The sequence below is a fragment of the Apium graveolens genome, chromosome 10 (genome assembly GCF_009905375.1).
Source record: "Apium graveolens cultivar Ventura chromosome 10, ASM990537v1, whole genome shotgun sequence".
Taxonomy (NCBI): Eukaryota; Viridiplantae; Streptophyta; class Magnoliopsida; order Apiales; family Apiaceae; genus Apium; species Apium graveolens.
In genome coordinates, this window is record NC_133656.1 from 29,876,158 (window position 1) to 29,891,174 (window position 15,017).

The window sequence follows — 15,017 nt, forward strand, 5'->3', positions numbered from 1 at the left end:
CGATCAACTAATCAATATTCGGTAGGGGTAGGGGTCTCTGGGACATGCACTGTTCAAGTCTGTGTAGTCGATACACATTCTTCATTTCCCGTTTGTTTTTTTCACCAATACAACATTTGCCAATCATTCCGGGTATTTGACTTCGCATATTATTCCAGCTTTTAGTAGTTTCTCAATTTCTTCATCAATTGTTTTCTGCCTTTTTGGGGCAAAATTTCTTCTCTTTTACTTGATTGGTTTCCTCTCGGGGTTGACATCCAAGCTGTGCATCGCTATAGATTCGTCCAACCGAGGCATATCTCTTGGGGTCCAAGCAAATATATCATAGTACCCTTGGAGTAGTGATACCGGGTCTTTTCTAAAATTAGTATCGAGTCCGGAACCTATCTTTATCTTCTTAGAAGGATCGCTTGCATTGATCAGAATTGTTTCTGTTTCTATAGCGGCCTCTATCTTGGATTGATCCATATTTGACACCAACTGCTGGATTCGGGCCTCTGTATTCTTCTTCATATAGATTTGACCCTGGGTTGTCATCTCTTTTTGGTTGCTTTCCCCTACTTCAATTGTTTCAGGGTTGGTTGCTTGCACAGGAGGGTTGGTTTGGCCAAGGCCTAGGCTCAATTCAATCTCTTCTGTGACTTGGTTGCTTTTTTGCTCTTCTGAGCTTGGTTTGGTCGCTTTTGGATCTGAGAGGGACTCTATGATCTGAACTTCTTTTCTCGCATCATCCCTTGAGTGGGGGCGATGTTTCTTAATAGTTTGCTGTTTCCGGAGTACCACGGCCTTTCTCTTGTTGTCTTGATGAGTTTCAGCCATTACCAGAGCCTGGATATAGCATCTTTCAGCTACCTCATAGTCCCCCTTGATTTCTCCTACCTCGGTTGAAGTTGGGAATTTGATTTTCAAGTGTGATATGGAGGTGATTTCTTGGATCCTGGTTAGGGCTGAGCGCCCGATTATGCCGTTGTAGGAAGAGGGAGTGTTGATCAAGTAGAACTTTATCACATGGGTGACTTGGTTTGGGGCCGATCCAAATATGACTGGCAAGTATAAGGTTCCCTGGATCGGGACCAAGTTGTTCCCGAACCCATACAGAGGGTCCTCTTGGCATTCATTGGAGCGTACGCTCCCAAGCTTCATCATGTCCACAGTATGCTTGAAGAGTATGTTTACTGAAGATCCATTATCTATCAGCATCCTCCTTACTTCGTTGTCAAAAATATCAAGTGTTACCACCAAGGCTTCGTTGTGATTCAGGTTAACCCCTTCATAATCCTTGCTGCTGAATGAGATCATCATATCCGGGTAGGATTGGACGGAGAACACTTCATCTCCTGAGCCCGGGCTCCTAGAGAGAGAGTGTGACCCTCCTAGGACCACATTTACTACATTCTTACCTTTCCTTTTCCTTTCTTCTCTCTGATTTGTCTCCCGGGAGATGTATTGATTCAGGTTGCCTTTCTTGACTTGATCCTCGATGAAGTATTTTAAAGAGAGACAATTTTCAGTTTTGTGCCCATGGGTTTCATGATAGTCGCACTGCCTGTTATAAGGCCTGCTTTCCGGGGGAGTCTGCATTGGCTTTGAAGGATAAAAGAATGGCTTTCCCTTGATCTCCTTCAGTATTTCTTCCCGGGTCCTGTTTAGTGGTGTCCACTCTGGCTCTTGCCTAGGCTCTCTTGCTTGCCTAGGTGGAGCGGAATCACTTTTGGATTCTGTCTTAGGACCCAATCTTTAAAATATTGGAGTGTTTTGTACAACATTTGTCTGCTGGGTTTGGTTGCTTTGTTTGAACTTTTTCTCATGATAGTAACCCCCTTTCGGTCGGTCATCAGAAGGTTTGTTCCTGGTTCCTCCATTCCGAGTCATTCTCATCGCCTGGAGAACGTCTGTTTCTTTTATGAACCGGGCTGCCATTGAGTAGGCGATGGCCAGGCTTTGTGGCTCTTTGTTTATCAACTCTACAATGTACCTCTCATTGTGTTCTGGATCCAGGTTCCTTCGAAATATGCTTAGAGCCTCCCTTTCATCGAGATTCGAAACTTTGTTAATGGCTTCCTGGAATCTCCGCATATAAGTTGAGAGTGCTTCTTTATCATACTGGCGGATTGTCTCCAGGTGGCACATGTGCATTTCATGTATCTTATTGGCTCTGAATCTTCTGAGGAAGGCTCCTCTGAATTCTTTCCATGAGTGAATGCTTCTTGATGGGATCCTGTTGAACCATCTTTGAGCCCCCCCTTTGAGGGTCGAGGCGAAGAATCTGGATTTGGTTAAGTCATTGTAATAATATATCTGAGCTATCTGTTCAAAGTAGTTGAGGTGCTCTTCCGGATCCCCCAATTCATCGAAAGAGTCGAAGTTGTAGTGTTTGAGATTTTTCTGTCGAGGGATGACTTCTAGGGAGTGGCTGAAGGGCGTGAGGGTCTCCCCAACTTCCAACCCGAAATCTTTCTCCATTTTTCTCTGGAGCTCATAAATCATGTCTTTAAGATCCTTCTGGCCCTCCTCTTCGTCGTCAGAAATGAGCTCGGGCGTAGGGTCCCTCCGAGTTCTTTTGCCTTTCTTCTTAGCTAGAAGCCTCTCCTCTTCCAGCTGCATTCTTTTCTGAATTTTTTGCTCCAGCTTTGCTTCTTCTTCCTTTCTTATCTGTTCTCTGATTTCTTCCAACTTTTTCTTTCTGGCTGCTTCTGTCTCCTTCTTACTAGGCTCTTTCTGACTCTTTTTTGCCTTTTCTCCAATTCGGTCGAAGACAGATCTCCTGGATTGCTGAGAATCCCCGGACTCTTCTTGCTCTTCATCTTGCTCATACTCTATCTGGAGCCTGGCTTGTTCATCTCTGTAGAGCCTGATTGCTTCAACAAGTTCATGGCTTGTTAAGTTAGCCATGTGCTCCTCTGCAACTGGAACATTGGTGTACTTGTACTGCTTGAGCTCTATGACATTTCTGGCATCCCGGGGTGTCACTACCCTTTCCAAGACCGGGGTGTGTTGTGTCAATGGTTGCTCCTGGAGGGTCTCTCGGTCTCCCCCAGGTTCATGAGCCTGAGAGTGGTCCTGATCCTGGACCTGGGTACTGGCGGAGGGCCTACCGACCGTACTTTTTCCTGCTCTTGCCATTACCACAATTGTACAAACAACTGACCAAGATTTGAGGCTACAAATGTGGATCTGAGGTTGCTTTTTTGAAGATTACAAAAAATTTCCAAAATGACAGCAAGCAAACTTTCTAGGCTTTGCTAACAGTAATACTAAACAAGAACAGCAGGCTCTAGAACACAAATAAAAATATGCAAGCTAAAACAGTTCTGGGTTTTAAAATTATCAAGACTATTAAACCCCAGGCTTCAAGACTATCAAGATTATCAAACCCTAAGCAACCGAAATTTAACAAACAAGAGCGGGCTCACATAAACGTGGCCTAAAGTAACGAGCTCACACAAACGTGGCTAAAACTAACATTCATATTCAAGAAAGGTTATGGTTGCTTGTGTTCTTACAGGCTTAAAAGTGGACTCTCTCAAGAGTTTGCTGATGAAGAATCCAGGGGCACCGAGACCCAAGGATGGAGTGCCCCTCCTTCTAGCACCAAATGATAACTCCGGTGAGCGGGCAGCTCCGTCCTACGCCGTTCCTGGACCTTCTGGGTATAAGTGAGGTGTAGCTGCTGGTTGGGCGCCTGCAAAACAACAACGGAAGGGGGGTTTGGCTCCCACGGCGCCTCCGGTGTAAGAATAAGAACAGGGTTTTGGAGAAGATGAAGATGAATGTACGTAATGGAAAGGTTGTTGTGTGTGTATGAATATATGAGAGAGAGTGAGTGTGCAAGAGTGTATATTTTTCTAACCCCTAAACCTTTCATCCTTGGGGGTATATATAGCCCAAAGATAGGGTTTAGGGGTTGTTACCTCTAAATCAGGGCCGTTGGATCTTGGGAGCAGAGGACGCCTGGCTTGGGTGGATTGCTTACACGTGTCCAGGGGAGGACCACCTCCAAAGTGTCCTAACGGCCTTCTGACACGCGTCGTGCTTGTCTGGTGTGTTGGTTGTTGATAGCTGTCATAGTCACGTGCCCACGTACCCTTCCTTGGTGGGTTGTGGGATGTGCACGTGTTGGCTGGGACCTCCCTCATGGTGGTCTTAACCCTGATCCGGATCCGGGTATGCAGGTGGATCCGGATCCGGGTCATAGGATAGACCCGGGCCTGGTCTCTCCATTTGATTGTTCTGGGAGAGGGGGGGTCCTGGTCTATCGATCGTGCCCAGTATCCTTTAGATCCAGGTTGATTCCTAGCCGGGTCTCTTATACCCTATCAATGCAGTTTCTCATGAGTATTCGAACCCCATGACCTTGTTCCTAAGAAAAAGAACGCTACATAATTTCAGTGCTATTTAAATTATTCCCTATGTCAGGACTCTGAGTATCCAAAAACATGATTACTGAGTAAGAGAGCACACTAGAATTTTATCACTAACTTATGTTTGTTTCTTTTTTTTGGTGTCTTTTTCAGAAAAAAGCCCTTTATCTCATAATTTGGCGGTAAATGATCCAAAATATCACATTTCAGGAAAATGGCCCTTACTATCACTTCGAAACGCCAAAAAATAATGGGTTTATCCAATAGTTGAAAATTCAGCCAATTACTTAATGGGCCAGCCAACTGGGCCTACAAATTTTCTTATGTAAACGCTTTTTTACAATGCGTTGGTGACATAACACATCAAAATTTTGCATTTCCTATTATGAATTTCAAAACCAATCATATGATTTTAGCTACTAAATACAAGAAAAATTTGCGTTTTGAATTTGGAAATAAAACGCAATGAAATTATACATTTCTGAGTGATATTAAGAGTCATATTTGAGCGTCATTGAGATTTTGGTTCTTTTTTTATCAAATTGTGATATTAAGGGTCATTATCCTCTTTTTCACCCGAGGAGCCGTAAAGTTATCAAATACATTACTTACTACCACAAAAATCAGTAAAACATGTTTCACAAATTTAAGAAAGACTTGTTTAAATCCCGTGCGATGCACGGTTTCTCGTTAATATTTAATTTTTTATTTATCCCGTTATTAATTTTAATATTTAAAATTATTTGTATAAATATATAATAATAAATAATTTATAAAAAATAATAGTATAATATGTGGTCGTAGTTTAGTTATATCTAGTAGTATAACAATTTAGTATTTCAGTGAATATATTTGTTATGGATTAAAACTACTATATATAATTGCTGTATTTAATACTAAGGAACGTGAGCTCCAAGGCTCGATTTGACTGCTCTTGTGTTTCGTGACTCAATCTGCCTTAACAAGATGCCTACGTACCTTGCTGATTGCCAAGGATCAAGTCAAAAAACGTAGTTCTGATTTGTGGGGTGAGGCCCCTTATATAGATGTGGGAGTCCTTGAATTGGACTTGGTATAGGAGACTTGGTGGACAAGCCTCTGAATTAGGATAGACTTAGGAGTCCTAGGAAGTAGGAAGCTGATTCCTTATCCTTTTAGGTCCCCTTGAGGCTGATCTCTAAGGACTTATATCCTTATCGGGACCCTTTTCAACATCTGATTTCTCCCTTATTAATTAATTACGAAATTAATTAATAATCAGGGCTTTTTGGGCCTTTTTTTATTCCACCAGGCCTGATCTGGTCCGTCAGGCTTAACCTTTCTGGTCTGAATATCATACATCTTATTATTGGGTCCAGCAGCCCATTATTAATAAAATCAGGATTTATTTATCCCTATCATTTGCCCCCCAACTTTTGGGAAACATTGATTAGGTTTCACAGAAGTTAAGTCTATTCGTTCCCTTACAGGGTTTCGTTCTTGCGTAAAGTGTGGAGCGACCTACACGTTTACAACGAGTTTTTCCTTTTATTCAGGAATTATTTTGATTTCCAGGAATTTTTCCCTTATTTCCGGGATTTTTCCCTAATTTTTCTGGGATTTTTTCTCATTTTCTGGAATTTTCCCTAATTTTTCTGGGATTTTTCCTTATTTTCTGGAATTTTTCCTTATTTTCTGGAATTTTCCCTAATTTTTCTGGGATTTTTCCTTATTTCCAGCCTTTTTTTCGACCAGGATCCTAGTCGAAATTTCGACCTGGATCCTAGTCGAAAATAGGGGTCAGCCTTATCATCCTGGTCGAAGGATTTCGACTAGGATCCACGACCTGGATTTCGACCAGGATCCTAGTCGAAATTTCGACCTGGATCTAGGTCGTCAATTCCCCACTTTTAGTTTCTGATTTTGAGCCCTTTCGACTAGGATTTCGACCAGGATCCTAGTCGAAATTTCGACCTGGATCCTGGTCGAAAATTCTTTGGTTTTCTTGATTCCTGATCGAAGAATTTCGACTAGGATTCACGACCTGGATTTCGACCAGGATCCTAGTCGAAGTTCGACCTGGATTTTTAATCCTTATTTCTGTAGAATGCTTGTCTAGTTCGACCTCATTCCTAGTCGAAATTTCGACCTCAATTCAGTTCTATTTTTTCCGCTTTTTTCGTGAATCTAGTCGAAAAATTTCGAGCAGGATTCACGACCTGGATTTCGACCTGAATCCTGGTCTTTTTTCTCCGTTATTTTCGGGTGTCTGCTCGAAAGTTTTTGGGCAGGATTCACGACCTGGATTTCGACCTGAATCCTGGTCTTTTTTCTCCGTTATTTTCGGGTGTCTGCTCGAAAGTTTTTGGGCAGGATTCACGACCTGGATTTCGACCTGAATCCTGGTCTTTTTTCTCCGTTATTTTCGGGTGTCTGCTCGAAAGTTTTTGGGCAGGATTCACGACCTGGATTTCGACCTGAATCCTGGTCTTACATCTTTTTATTTGGGCCTTACATTTTTTAAGGCTAAAACTGAATTTTCCAAATCCTAATTGGATTTGGGCCTGGATTTCTCTATTGGGCTTTATCAAATATTACTGGGCCTCTTTATTGGGCTTTATCAAATATTACTGGGCCTCTTTATTGGGCTTTATCAAATATTACTGGGCCTCTTTACTGGGCTTTATCAAATATTACTGGGCCTCTTTATTGGGCTTTATCACACCCTGTTTAGAATGCCCTAGAATTCCTAGGAATATTCTGGAAGATGCTTTTTCCTGGGCTTTTTCTCATGGGCCTTTGTTCTTAATGGGCTTTTTGTCCCTTCAACTTCTTTTTCCTCCTATATAAAGGAATGAGGAAAGGTCACTACTCCTCACTTCCTCATTTCTTTGTTTTCTTCTTCATTCTCCTGCTAAGATTCTCAGAGCAATAACAGCAAGTCGGAGCTCAAAGCCTTTCTCAGGAGTGCTTTTTCAGGTAAGATTTCTCCCTTTGTTTTTTGTGTTCATTTTTCCATTGTGTGCCATTTTAAGACAGCCTATTTACGTGCCTCATACCTTTTTTCAGATGGCTGACAAAAGAATGACTCGTTTGGCCAAGATGAACGTGGCTAGAAAGTCCAATGATTTTCCTATTCGATCGAGGTATACTTCCTTAATCGACATGATCAACACTCGAGGGGACGAGTATCCGTCTGATGCGCATCTGGACGCACACGATCATATCAGCGCCTTACGGGATCCCAAGGAGCTGGAAAAGTTGAGCGGCTGCTTCAAAATCAAAGAACCTTTTAAGCTGGTTCTTGCAGGTCCGGCCGACAGGGTCTGTCAGTGGAAGAAGGACGCGCTATGCGTCTATAGGGATACTCTAAGGGCAGGTATTAGACTCCCTTTTCATCCATTCATTCCTTTACTTTTGGCTGATGTAGGCATCAGCCCTTGCCAGCTTCCCCCCAACTCCTGGAGGTTGATCCTATGCTATCTGTCGCAATGCGCCAAGCACAGCATCCCCACATCTGTTGCTGTTTTCAGGAAGATTTTCCAGTTCAAGAACAGCCCCGATAAAAGTCCGGGTTGGGTTTCTATCAACCAACGCCCCACTATCCCCCATATTGTGAATGGGAAATCCATCCCTGACAACAATTTGGGGTGGAAGAAGGATTTTTTGTTTATAGTTTGGGAGGGTGGAGACTGGGGTTCCCTATTTCGATCTTCTTTTGGGATTGCCGTGGATGGGAGCCCAAATGACATAGCTTTGTCTGAGGAGGAGGCTAGAGGTTTCAACCTCCTGACGCAAGACAACGGCACCTCTCATTCTTGGGATCTTATCCGGGAGACTGTCCTGGTTGAACGCGGCCTCTCGCCCGTTCATAAGAAAAGTAAGTTCCTACCTTCATCTACTTTATTTCCTGCATTTTTATTCCAATTATTTTTCAACTGACTTTGCTTGCCGCAGTGGCTGAGAAGATTGAGGAGGCTACGAAGCCAAAGGACCTGGAAACGACCAGGATGAAAAGGGCTGGGAAGATTTTCAAAGATCCTAGGCTTGGTGATCGCTTCCCTGAGTTCCTCCTTCAGGCTATGGAGCCAAATGAGGAAGGTCCCAGCCAGGTTTTGCGCACCAAGCAGAGGCCAGGGGCCTATTTTCAACCTGCCTGGGGGATCCGGGGCAAGGACTCAATATTGGGCAGCACAGCCCTGTCCATGGAATGGTCCAAACATTCCATCTCTCCGGTGGACTATCAAGACTTTGTCCTCCAACAGGACTTAGAGGGGAACGAGCTTTTTGGAGCCCAAGCCCTGGCGACAGTACGCACTTTACTTATGCCTTTTACACTTTTCTTTTCATGCTTCTTTTCTAAAGTTTTGCTATTTCTCTTGCAGGCTAACGCCCATTTTCAAGGGGCAATTCACCAAGCTAAGGCTTGGAAGGTTGGCCTGGAAGATGCCAACAAGAAGTTGGAGGAGGCCAACCAAAAAATTGAGGCCCTTGAAGCTCAATTGGCTTCTTCCACTTCTGACCTGGAGACGGCCCGGGCTGAAAACGTAATCTTGAAGGCGCAGAAGGACAAAGCCTTTGACGGCTGGATGGATACCCAAGAATTCAAAGACCTGATGGTGGAACATGACGCCCTTCTTCACCCAGTCAGCTACAAGGAGGGTTGGGACGCTGCTGTGGAGGCTATCCAGGATGAGTTTCCTGAGATCCTTGAGCAGTCGCCCTTTCCCTGCCCTGTGCGGGTTCCAGAGCTTGGGGGCGTTACTGAGAAGCTTGCTGGCATGATCAGGGATGGAGAAGAGGAAGATTCTTCTGAGGAGGAACTCGAGCCTGCTACTAAGAAGGCAAGGGTGGAAGAACCTTCAAAAGTAGTGCCTCAACAGCCATCATCTCCTGCAGAGGGAACTTCCACAGGGACTTCGGAGGGTTCGACTGAGACTTCTGAAGAGAAGACTGAAACTTCCGAGGAGTCGTCGGATAGTGGTTCTGAAGAATCTTAACCTTCCAAGGCCTAATTTTTTTGTACATCTTTCTTATGAACTTTATTTTTATCAGAAGTTGTTACCCTTTGGGGTTAAATTTTGTATGTTGCTCCTTTGGCCTCTTATCATTATAGTCTTAATGTGTGTTTAAACATCCTTTAGATAGAAATAACTTAAAACTCTTTAACTTGAAGTCTGGTTTTTCAAAACCTTACATAGCATGGGTTCGACCCTAATCAATAATAACTTGACAATGTAAATTCTACTGGAATATAAAATCCTACGCAAGCAAAGCTTCCAGGTGCTTTTAAACCTACTTGCCATAATGACAAGTGAGAATCGTACTTCGCCTATCTTATACGTAGTAAACCTTCAGGTTTTGTGCGTGCCAGGTCCTCGGGACTTCAAAACCATCCACAGTCTCGAGCTTGTAGGTTCCTCTACCTTGAACACTCTTGACTCTGTACGGCCCTTCCCAATTTGGGGCAAGCTTCCCTTTTTGTCCTACACCAGATGCTTCTATCTTCCTCAAGACTAGATCGCCTTGTTTAAAAAACCTTTCTTTAACCCTTAGGTTGTAGTAGAATGAAGCTTTTTTCTGATATTCTACTATCTTTGCATGTGCTTTATCTCGCACTTCATCGATTAAATCCAGGGCTAGCTTCTGCCCTTCCTCATTTTCTTTCTCATCAAAAGCCTGAATCCTTGGAGAAGAATGTGATATCTCCACGGGAACTACTGCTTCTGCCCCATATGCCAACATGAAAGGAGTCGCACCTGTCGTGACTCTACAGGTAGTCCTATATGCCCATAATATGGGAAGTATCTCATCCACCCAATTATTTCTTGACTTCTCGATCCTCTTCTTTAATCCGTCCAGAATTATTCGATTTGCAACTTCTGCTTGCCCATTAGCTTGTGGGTGAGCGACAGAGGTGAACCGTAACTCAATTTCATTTTCTTCACAGTACTTCTTGAATTCCTCATTATTGAATTGCGTTCCATTGTCAGTGACGAGGATACGGGGAATTCCATATCGGCACATAATATTTTCCCACAGGAATTGTGCAACCTGCTTAGTTGTGATTTTGGCCAAAGGTTTGGCTTCGATCCACTTGGTGAAATAATCAATGGCTACAATCAGAAACTTCCTTTGTGCCGTGGCCATAGGAAAAGGCCCTAGAATATCCATCCCCCACATAGCAAAGGGAATAGGTGAGTTGATGGAGGTCAGCATCTCGGGGGGTTGTCTGGCGACTGGTGCATGCTTCTGACAACGATCACACTTCTTTACATATTCTTTGGCATCAGCCATCATTTCTGGCCAATAGAAGCCTAAACGAGTTATCTTATGAGCCAAGGCCCTGCCCCCCAAGTGTTGCCCACAAATGCCTTCATGCACTTCCTCAAGAGCCAAGCGTGCCTCATCGGGCCTGAGACACCTCAAGTAAGGAACCACGAAAGATCTTTTATATAGAATCCCATCTATCAAAGAGTACCTTAGTGCTCGAACAGTTAACTTCCGTGCCTCAATTGTATCGCTTGGCAACCAACCGGTCTGAATGTGAGCCTTGATGGGATCAATCCATGACGTCCCCAAGCCTACGGGAGCCACAAGCTTAACATCTATGCTTCGTGTCTTCAAAACACGGAAGTACACACTTCCTGAACTTTCTTCAATCTCAGATGAAGCAAACTTTGATAGCGCATCTGCTTTAGCATTTTCTTCCCTTGGAATGTGTTCAACATAGCATTCATTAAATTGGGTCATCACAGCCCTTACTAGGCGAACATACTTTGCCATCGTATCATCCCTTGCTTCAAATTCTCCCTTTACCTGGGATATGATCAACTTCGAGTCTCCACGGACCTTTAAGTTTTTGACTCTAAGTGTCCCAGCTAGACCAAGGCCAGCAATCAGGGCTTCATACTCTGCCTCATTGTTTGTGGTTGGGAAGTCTAGCTTCATGGCATACTCAATTAAGAATCCATCAGGGCTTTGCAAAACCAACCCTGCTCCACTGGAATTTGTTTTTGATGCTCCATCAAAATAGAGAACCCAATATTCTTTCTCCTTGTCCCCATTGTCGACTCCCTTGTCTTGAGGTGTGGTATCTTCCTGCCCCCCGACTTCTTGGTTGGGTATGGTACATTCCACCACGAAGTCAGCTAGTGCCTGGGCTTTTATGGCCATACGTGGCTTATACTTGAGATCGAACTCTCCCAACTCTATTGCCCACTTAATTAGTCTCCCACTTGCCTTGGGACTGTGAATGATATTTCTCAGTGGCTGATTTGTTAGCACTTCAATTTGGTGAGCTTGAAAATAAGGACGTAGCTTTCTTGAAGCCATCACCAAGGCTAAAGCGAATTTCTCAATGGCTGAATAATTCAACTCAGCACCATGCAAAATTTTGCTGACATAGTATACGGGTTTCTGGACTTTCAGTTCCTCCTTAACCAACACCGCGCTCAAGGCGCTTTCTGAAACAGCCAAGTACAAGAATAAAACTTCACCCAGAACTGGCTTGGCCAACAACGGGGCCTGACCCATACACTTCTTTAACTCTTCAAATGCCTTCTGATTTTCCTCACTCCATACAAAGTCTTTAATGTTCTTTAATGACTTGAAGAATGACAAGCACTTGTCTCCTGACTTGGAGATGAATCGTCCTAGCGCAGCAACCCTTCCTGTGAGTTTCTGAACATCCTTGACAGATTTAGGGGGTTCCATGTCCAGGATTGCCTTTATTTTATCGGGGTTTGCCTCAATTCCCCTCTTTGAGACCATCAACCCCAAGAATTTTCCAGATCCTACTCCGAAAGCACACTTCGTGGGATTCAACATCATCTTGTGGTACCTCAGGACCTCAAAAGCTTCCCTCAAATGGGTTATATGATCAGTCTTTACTAGACTCTTGACTAGCATGTCATCAACATAGACTTCCATAGTCTTCCCAATTAGATCCTTAAAGATTTTATTCACCAACCTTTGATAGGTGGCTCCTGCATTCTTGAGACCAAACGCCATAACAAGATAACAATAAACACCAAAGTCAGTGATAAATGATACCTTTGGAATGTCATCCTTATGCATTTTGATCTGGTTGTATCCGCTAAACCCATCCATGAAACTCAGCATCTCATGTCCAGCGGTGGCATCAATCAAAGTATCAATTCTAGGCAGCGGAAAACAGTCTTTGGGGCATGCATCATTCAGATCGGTGAAGTCTATACACATCCTCCACTTTCCATTAGCCTTCTTCACCATTACAGGGTTTGCTAACCACTCCGGAAATTGAATCTCCTCAATGAAACCAGCCTCTAAGAGCTTTTCCACTTCCTGCTTTATAGCCTCTTGTCTTTCCGGGGCAAAATTTCTTTTCTTTTGTTTCACTGTCTTCCGGCTTGGATCCACGTTTAACTTGTGGGTAATTAACCCCGGGTCTATGCCTGACATATCAGCTGCTGACCATGCAAACACATCACTATTTTCTTGCAAAAATTTCACTAACTTCCCTCTAAGGGGCTCCTCTAATGTAGCTCCAATGAAAGTCATCCTCTCAGGATTCTTGGGATCTAAAGGAACCGAAACCAATTCTTCTGCTGGCCTTCCTCTATTCTCATCATTTTCTCGAACATCCATATCTTCAATAGGAAGAATCTGCCCCCCGACTCCATCTGCCCTCAAAGAGGCCACATAACAGCTTCTAGCCATTTTTTGATCTCCCCTCTCTTCTCCAATCCCATTTCGGGTGGGAAACTTCATGACTGAATGGTAGGAAGAGGGGACTGCCTTGAAGGCATGTATCCCTGTTCTCCCCATGATAGCATTATAAGTTGAACTAGCCTTTACCACCACAAAATCCAGCATCTGCGTTGCTTGCCTTGGCTCCGTACCTATGGTGGTTGGTAATTTAATTATCCCTTCCACAGGACATTCTACTCCAGCAAATCCATATATCGGCATGTCGGTTGGTGTCAACTGGGAGTCGTTATACCCCATCCTTAGAAAGGTGTCGTGGAGCAAGATATCCACAGAAGCACCATTATCCACAAGGACCCTCTTAACCGGGCTATTTCCTATTATCGGCGTTATGACCAGCGGGTCGTCATGGGGAAACTTCACACCCTCTAGGTCGGAATCATCAAAAGCCAATGTTACTTCTGTCCTGGCCCTTTTCGGGGCTTCTCCAACAATATGCATAACTTCTCTAGTATATGCCTTTCTGGAATTTTTGGATAATCCAGCAGCAGTTGGACCTCCAAAGATCGTGTTTATCACAGGCCCTCGAGGTCTCGGCCCTCCATAAATGGTGTTTATAACTGGTCCTCTAGGTTGGGGATTCCGCCCCTGATCATCTTGGTCCCTCCTACGATCTTCAAAGTTCTTCCTTCCATTATTGTTTCTGTCTCCTCCATCTCCAGTATACTTGTTCAGCCTTCCTTTTCGAATCAAAAACTCAATTTCATCTTTCAACTGCCTACACTCATCGGTGTCATGACCAACATCTTTGTGAAACCTGCAATACTTGCCCTTATCTAGCTTGGCGGGATCAGCCTTCAAGGGCTTAGGCCAGCGAATATCTCTGTCTTTCTCAATCTCCATCAAAATCTGACTTCTGGGGGCATTCAGCTTAGCGTATTCAGTGAACTTTTGCCCAGGTCCTCCCTTCTTGGGGGTTGAATCAGGGTTTTGTTCAGTTCTAGGATACTTATCCTTAGCGATGTACTCCAAATCAGTTTTTCGTTTCTTGCCTCCAGTGGGCTCATTACTTACTACGGTCTTCCTCATACTCTCTTCAACCTTGATATACTTCCCTGCCCTCTCTTGGAGCTGCAACATGCTCTCAGGGGGTCGTTTGGCCAAAGACATCTTGAAAAACTCATCCCTAGTTCCTTGTTGCAGCGCTATCATGGCTACCTTATCATCAAGGTCTGGGACTTTTAAAGCCTCCTTTGTAAAACGATTTAGGTAATCTCTTAAGGATTCTTTAGCTCCCTGCACAAGACTCATAAGAGATGCTGAACTTTTCTCATGGACTCTTCCACTGATGAATTGCTTAATAAAAGCCTGACTTAATTCTCTGAATGATCCAATAGAATTTGGGGGTAGGCGACTGTACCATCTTTGAGCCATACCCGACAGGGTTTGAGGGAAGGCCCGACATTTTATAGCATCATTCACGGGTTGCAGCAGCAGTGCATTAGAGAATGTCCTAACATGATTAGCGGGGTCTCCCGTGCCATCATAGGCTTTGATAGTGGGCATCTTAAATTTTCTTGAGATATGGGCATTCATTATCTCTTCTGTGAAGGGTGGAGTTGGATCATCAGGATCTCCAAGGGGAAGGAGATTGCTTGGATCAGTTCTTGGGACAGCAGCCCTTCTTCTTACCGGACCATCCAGGTCTATGATAGGAGGAGGATTTCTCCCCCTAGGAGGTATGTGGGATCTGGTGGCTTGGTAAGCCTCCAAATCACGCCTCAGCCTTTGGATTTCAGCCTCATGAGCCCTGATCTTTTCCTGCACTTCTTGGGGATTCGCCCCTGGGGTGCTTTGGGGGCGTTGCCTTCCATCGGCCATTGGCTCTTTTCCAGGACGCCTCCTTCTCGGGGCCACTTCATCATCCGAAGATTCGGAGTCTCTCTCAGTGTATGGACCAGAAAATTCCCGATCCTCAGGGATAGGATC